A 7,941-nucleotide genomic window follows, 5' to 3' on the forward strand; every position below is an offset into this window, starting at 1 on the left:
AATAAATATTTCATGTGTAATAACCGTCAATAAGATAAATGGTAAATAAATGAAAAAAACAAAAATAAAATGAATAACTATACTAAGTGCGATATGGGGGTCAGCATCTGGGGCTGTAATCTCAGGGCCTAGGAAAGGCCTGGCAGCTGAATTGGCTAGAGGCTGCTATGCTGACCATCACTCATTCATGAATAGAACCTTCTAGGCCCTGAGTTTAGATCCCAGCACTGCCAAAAATGTAATTGTGGAGTTAGAAGCTGAGTGTGACACACATTTTCTTTTTCTTTGAAAGTGCTCAGTGACAGGTAGGATGTATAATTCAGATGCAAATCTATATGCTATGTAATAGGATGTCATAAATGTAAAAAATGACATAGGTGGAAGAATTGTCACTATAATTCTAATGACAGCTTGTTGAATAGAGCTATGTACTGAGTCCTTCATACAGTGCTCTGTGCTGAGTCCTTCACAGGGTGCATTCTTTCATCAGGTCCTTGTAAGAGTTCTACAACTGAGATGATTATGCAGACAAGAATATTGACTCTCAGATATGTCTCCATGGCAGGGAAAAATTATGTATTTCTGAAGAGTAATGAGTTGTCTCCTGCAGACAATTGTTTTATTTTGTTTTTTCTCAGTCATGAACCTTGAACTAGGGGCCTGGGTGCTGGCCCTTAACTCTTGGCTCATGGTTAGCACTCCACCACGTGGAACCAAGGACTCCCTTGCAGCAGAGGTCACAGCCTAGGGGTCTATAGCTGAGGTTGTCATCCTGCCTTCTCAGGAAGCTGAGATCTGAGGATCTGGGTTCCAAACTATCCCAGACACAAAAGGTACTATGATCCTATTATCTCCAATTCACCACTAAGAGACCTGAAGTTGAAGTTGGGTGTTTGTTGTTCATGCCTGTCATACTAGCTACTCAGGAGGATAAGATCCAAGAATCATGGTTAAAAGCTAGCCTGAGCTAGAAAGTTCTTCAGACACTTAGCTCTGATGGACCACCAGAAAAACTGAAATGGCGTTTTGGCTCAAGTGGTAGAGCACAAGATTTGAGCTGAAGAGCTCAGGGACAGCACCCAGGCCCAGATGTCAACTCCTACAATAACAACAACAAAAAGACAGAAACAAACTAACAAACCTGAAGTAGAGGGCTGGGAATGTGCCTTAGGAGTAAAGTGTTTTTCATATATGAAACCCTGGGTTTGATTACTCAGGACATCACTAAAAAAAAAGCTCTGGCTCAAGTGGGAGAGGGCTAACCTTGTACAAGAGAAACTAGTTATAGTGCTCAGGTACAGTACTCAGGTCCTCACTTCAACTGACTTCAACCTCAAGGAATGGTGTATGAGCCTGCGTGCATGTGCACGTGCACACACACACACACACACACACACACACACACACACACACAAACACACACACACACACAGACTAGAATTGATGCTGTTACACAAAATGGTAAAGCAACGGGCTTCTGTACTGAGGTCATGGTCAGCACCCCAGGCCTGTTTTCAAATCCAATACTTAGCCACCCAGGGCTCAACTAGGAGAGGTCAAAGGTTTCAAAACCTGAGGAGATTCACCAGCCCTTGATGACAGGAAGCTTTGATATCAGTTATGTGCTTGGATTTCCCAAGCTTCCAGAAACCTAGGAGAGGAATCATAGGACCATCATCGCCCTCAATGAAACATTTCATGAGGTTCAGTGCCCTAGTTTTCTGCCAGAAGGACTGCTGAATTTTATTGAACACTGTATCTGAACACCGGAATATAGTCTCACAAAGGCAGGATAAGTGCACAGGACTTGGCCTACCACAGGAGGTGGCACAAATGAAGGCTCCCTGTCAGTGCTCTCCCCGAGCATTGGGGAGAGAGATAGTTTGGGGTACAAAGAAATTGTTTTTTCCTGACCTTCAGAGCCTGCCCAAAATAATCCCCACTATCTGACCCAGATGGAGTTGTTTGTTACACAGCTGTACAGGAGTGAGGGCTTTTGTCTGCCTGTCAAGACAATGAGAAAGACTTCTTCCAGCAGGCCTAGGATGCAGAGAAACCCTCAGGCTACACTGGGAACAGTGATGGGAGCCCTGGATTATACACTGTCATGAAAGCAGTCTCTGTTACGAAATCATTTTACTGAAAACAAATTTCCTAGCTTGGTGTCATTCATCATAACTACTCTGGAGCTTCACCTATAGGAATACATCCATACATCCAAAGACATGGCGGTACAGGCTCTTTTTGAGTGGTCAGTTCCTGGGGTTGAGCTATGATAAGGCATTGTCCCTGAGCTCCTTTTGCTCAAGGGTAGTGCATTAACCTTTCTGTGATCTCTTAGAAATAATAGTGTCAAGGATTTTCCTATGCTGACTGGATTCAAACTCAGGTTCTCTACATCTCAGCCTCCCAAGGAGCTGGTTTTAAAGTGAGAAGCCACTGGTACATTCTTTCTTTTCTTCTTCACTTTTTAATCTGGAAAATCTGACTTCTTAACAGGGTCATTCCAATGATTTGAATTTATAGGTTAACTACCCAATATTCTACATAGCTGCTTTCTCTAAGAAGGATTTTCACTCTTCATCTTCTCATCTGGTCACAGGTTTGTAGCCAAAAGTGACAAATGAGTGTCACAGGATTTGGGAGCAAATGTCCAGAGGACATGCCAGCACTGTCAATTAACATTGAGCTGCAGTGAATTTTCCTACTCAGGATGAGAGGACTGAAAGCTAGAGCGATCCTCATAATGTCTGCATTGCTCCTTTTGCCTATAAAATGATCTAATGATTATGAGTGTTGTGTGTCTCCAACCTTAAGTATCTAGAACACACTAGAAGCATCTTCTTGTATCTCTTTTTCTCTAGTGCCTCTTGAAATTTAGATTAAGGGTTTGTGTGGAGGGGCTCCTCAGTTAATCCCTGAGGAAAGACGCTTGAAACCTCTTTGGGAGATTGCCCTTCAAAGTAAGCTTGAGCAGGAAGTCTGTCAGACTCTTATCTCTTATAAAACACCAGAAAACTAGAAGTGGAGCAGTGGCCCAGAGGATCGAGCTCTAGCTTTGAGAGAGAAAGCCGAGCAGGAAACAGAGGCTAGACCAGGCAGGAAATCCTGGGAGGCAGTTACATCCAATTAATGAACAGATGGCTGGAAGTGGATCTGTGGTGGTGGTAAAGCCTCAGCCTTGGGAAAAACAGCTGAGGAATGCAGTGGGCCCTGTGTTCAAGTCCTGGGATAGGCACAAATTTTTTTCAAAAAGACAAGGCCAAGTTATGTATCAGTGCCCTACCTAGTTATGTGTGTATATTACCTCCCTGAATGCAAACAGACCATATGCAATTCTCCTTTTATTTACTGGTTTATTTTTCAGATATGCTCCTTGAGCATACTGCATCATTGTCTTCATTTCAGGCCCATGGCTTTTCTCTTCCAGGGTTCCAGGCCTGTGTCCTTATATGATGAACACTGAAGCTCTCAGCAGCCTTTATTTACATTTTATTATGGGGTCAATGCAAGAATAGTCACAAATCAGGCAGGGCAAGAGAAGGTCAGGTTTCATAGAAGTAACCAGTATTCAGAAAATTAAACTTGGGGACATAAAATGGCAGTATACTTATGTAAAAACTACCATTAAGGAAAAGACGAGGGGGCTGGGAATATGGATTAGTGAGAGAGTGCTTGCCTAGCATGCAAGAAGCCCTGGGTATGATTCCTCGGTAGCATACACACACACACAAAGCCAGACTTGGTGCTGTGGCTCAAGTAGCAGAGTGCTAAAGAGAGTGTCCTGGCCTTGAACTGTCCACCCATGTCCACCCATGTCCACCCATGAACTGGCAAAGAGATATCTAGGTAGGTGGATAGATAGATAGAAAGATAGATAGATAGATAGATAGATACATACATACATACATACATTGATACATAGATACATAGATAAATAGATAGATAGGAGATGATAGATGAATCTGGGAAAGAAGGGAACAATTCCCAGTCATGAGGCCGTCTGCAGCGTGCCAGGCCACCAGCGTTACCTTCACACAACTACAGGGCAGGAAGACTGTCTGTTTCCCTTTTCTCAGTCAGCAAAGGGCCCCAGAGTCAAACGGGCAGAGCTCGGTTCTAACTCAGAGGCTTGGAAACAGAAGAGAAAGGGCCCTGCCTCTCCCTGGATTGGGGATTTGCATTAATGATGTGGAGAATGAAGGAAGGAGAATGGACTGGGAGAGGTAGAAGAAGGGCCTTCAAATCTGACAGATGGAGAGTGAAAAACACACTCCCTAAGTCCAGAAAGCAGTGTTTTTCTACTTTGTTACTATGTCCCCCACTAAACTGGCTCTCTATTGTTAACATAAAGATAGCCTTAGTCATTGTTTGAAGAGGCTAAGAAAAGCTTGACCCTAGTGTAACTCTAACAAATGTTTCAGGTTTCCCCCCATTGGTGGCTGTGCCTGGAATGATTGAAGTCGTTTTGCAGCTCACTTCCCTGTTGAATGTGTACATTCGGCCTCCTAATCCTGTAGGCCTGGTCTCTGCATCTAGCCTGGCTTTTGAAATTCTTTTCTGCCTTAATTCCAGTGTTACACTGGAGTTCTTCCTGCTACCATGGCTAGGGCTTGGATCCTGAGAACTTCATTTGAACCCAGGATGGGTCAATAATGTTTCTTGCTTCTATAGCTCAAGAACTCTAAGAACATTTAGAGTCTAAGTACCATGGGAAACACAGGAAGCTCTTGAACATCTGACATTTCAGAAGTGGAAGTCTGAGTGTCATAGACTTTTCTGCTCTGGCTGGCTTCACCCTGTGATCCTGAAACCTCATCCTCCTAAACTAGGACAACGGGCCTGAGCTACTGGTGCTCTGCTAGGTTCAGAATTGTAATAACATTGACAATACAAATCAACTGTTTATCACAAAGGGCTTTGGGAGCATATTAAACCTTTCAACATTGGACCTTTCAGAACCATGTAGGACACAAAGTTACAATGCTAGCGTCTGAGAGGCAGGGCATATGGATGTCCTACACTTGAACCTTGAGCTCTGACTCCTATTCTAGTGTAAATCAGTGTTCATTTCCCAAAGAATGTTCTCTTAATTAACCAATAGGAATAGTACTTTGATGAATCCTCATTTTTTTTCCAATTGTTTGTCTCTAACTCAAGTCTGGGCACTGTCCCTGAGCCCATCAGCTCATGGCGAACACTCTACCACTTGAGCCACAACACCACACGGGGTCTTTCCGTGCTTCACTGGAGATAAGAGTCTAACAGGCTTTCCTTGCCTAGACTGTCTTTGAACTCAGCTTCCTGAGAATAAACTTCCTGAGAATCTAAGTTTCCAGGTGTGAGCACTGGCATCTGGCCTATTGTTTTTGACAGTCCTGGGGCTTGATCTTAGAGCCTGGGTACTGTCTCTGAACTTCTTTTTCTCAAGGCTAGCCACTTGAGCCACTCCAAAGCTTCTGGCTTTTTCTGAGTATGTAGCACTGAGGTTTCAATCCCAGGCATTCATGCATGCTGAGCGAGCTCTTTAACACTAAGCCACATTTCTATCTCCACCCTTACAATTTTATCCCTCACTTTCGTATCCTCAAGAAAAGGCTTCTGACCATAAATCATCTAAATAAATCCCAATAGGAAGATGTCCAAAGATAAGGCAAACATACTTGGGAGAGACTCTAAATATGTGAATACTGTGACAAATGCTTCCATTTAATTATGTATCATGTTCAACACCTAAAAAGTATTAATGAAAAATGAGTCAATGTCCTAAATTATTGTGTATAATTTTATAATAGTTGTGCAAAATGTAATAAATATTGTGTTTATAATAATACAATAATCAATAAATGAATAAAACAAAATAAAATACAAAGTCAATGATAAAAATCATAATATGAAATTAACATATATATGCAATTATATCTGATATATTACACATGTATAGAAATACTTTTTCCAATGCAGGACCTTCATTCAGGTCCTGGGAATTCTAGCATGAATTTCTTTTCCTCAAGGAGAGTGAGTTTCACCTTCACCCATGGGGCAAAATAGTTACCTGGACGGTGTGCTCAAATCATAGCAATGGCAGAAATACTTGCCCAAGTTCCAAGACAGGGAGTGAATTTTTTTTTAATGGAAGCAGCTATGTTTATTCAGTTCCCTTCTGAACATTAAAAAAAGACAGTGCAGAATTTTGTACAGCTATTCACACAACCTTCCTTTACCTCCAAAGTGCTTGTCAGAGAACTATATTGTTTCTGTGTTTTGTACGTTTTTATTGTAAATAGATTGTACAGAAGGGATACAGTTACAGGAACAAGATAATGAGTATATTTCCTATTGAATATTGTTGATTCCTCCTTTGTTTTCAGCCTACCATCACTTCCCTCCCATCTCCACAACTATCTTCCCCTAAATCAGTGACTTAGTTTTTCATTTTTGCTTGGCATGGGATTTGAAGTCTAGTAGTGGCAACTCTTCCCTCACATTGCTACAGATTTACCAAGATCCTGAGTTCAAATCCCACACTAGGAAAGAAAACTAGTAGAAATTCCAAACCAGGGAGCTTTATTTTTTTAATTTAGTTAATTAATTAATTTATTTACTTATTCTTTTTTTGGGGGGCAACCATGGGGCTTGACCTCAGGTCGTGGAAACTCTGCCTCAGCTTGGATCTCACTAGGCTGGGGTGCAGTCTCCAGACACATAGTCGATCCTGAGATCTTAGGCCCAGAGGCTTTCAGGAAGAAAAAAAAAAGCTGGAAAGCACAAAAAGTGGCGAGCTGCAGAGGCCTGGGTTTTTTCAATTTCTCTCTTTGCACAGTGGCCATCCTGGGTCTGAATGACAAGGCTGCAAAGTGGACCTCACCTGCCATTGCTGATGGCTGGTGGGCTATCAGTGTCAACATGGGCCCTGGGTTCAAATCCCAGTCCTGACACCAATGGCAGGAGATCACAAGAGACTCATTCCTATAAATAGGAATACTGATTGAAAGAGAAGTTGATGCATCTCTCTAGTCTAAAATTGGATGCAATAATCCTAGAATGCTGATTGATTTTAATTAATAGTTTATTAAGCATGAAAAGAATAATATTCCTTCCGTGGTGGTATAATAAATACCTAGGAGTTGGTAGGAATGTAGTAGGTGTCATTCAATCATAAATAGAGGGCTGGCACTCTTTACCAATATGTATTTATTTGTATACTGCCATCTGCCTATTCATGTATCGCTGTTTTGGCCAAACATGGGAGTCAATATCAGTGCCTTGAAACCACCTGACAGCTTCATTTGCTAGAGGCTGCCATGCTCAATCTCACTCATTCATGAATTGGGCCTGCTAGGCCCTGAGTTCAGATCCTTGCACTGCCAGGCATGATGGAGAACATATCTAAAATCTAGATGCTATGTGATAGGATGTAAACAATATAATGAATAGTATAGGTGTCATCAGAGTCAATAAAATAAATGGTAAATAAATGAATAGAACAAGAAATAAAATGAATAACCACAACAAACACAGTATGGACTCAACATCTGTATAGAAGTATAAATCCTATATTTAAAATGAATATAAGGAGTATCTTTTCCAGGCCTGAGGCTTGAATTCAGCCCTACTATGAGGAGAGAATGTTGGAAGATCCTGAGATACTGGTTTCTGGTCCTAGAAAGGGTCATGGAATGCTATCGATACCATCCTTGAATGAGTAGTTATTGTATTATGTGAGTAGCAAATTATAGGTATGGGGTATAGATTATTTGTAAAGAAGAGTTGATGAAGCATGACAATAATCATGGAAATGGAGCCATCAGGAAAGATCCAAAAATTGGTAGTCACTCGGTAGATTGGATTCCATCACAGGTCACCATCTCTACTACTCTATACAAATATGTACTTATTTGTATTCTACCCTCAGCTTATGAGTGGATGACTATTGTGCCC

This window comes from Dipodomys merriami, unplaced genomic scaffold (assembly GCF_024711535.1).
Source record: "Dipodomys merriami isolate MVZ:Mamm:240054 unplaced genomic scaffold, mDipMer1.0.p SCAF_787, whole genome shotgun sequence".
Lineage (NCBI taxonomy): Eukaryota > Metazoa > Chordata > Mammalia > Rodentia > Heteromyidae > Dipodomys > Dipodomys merriami.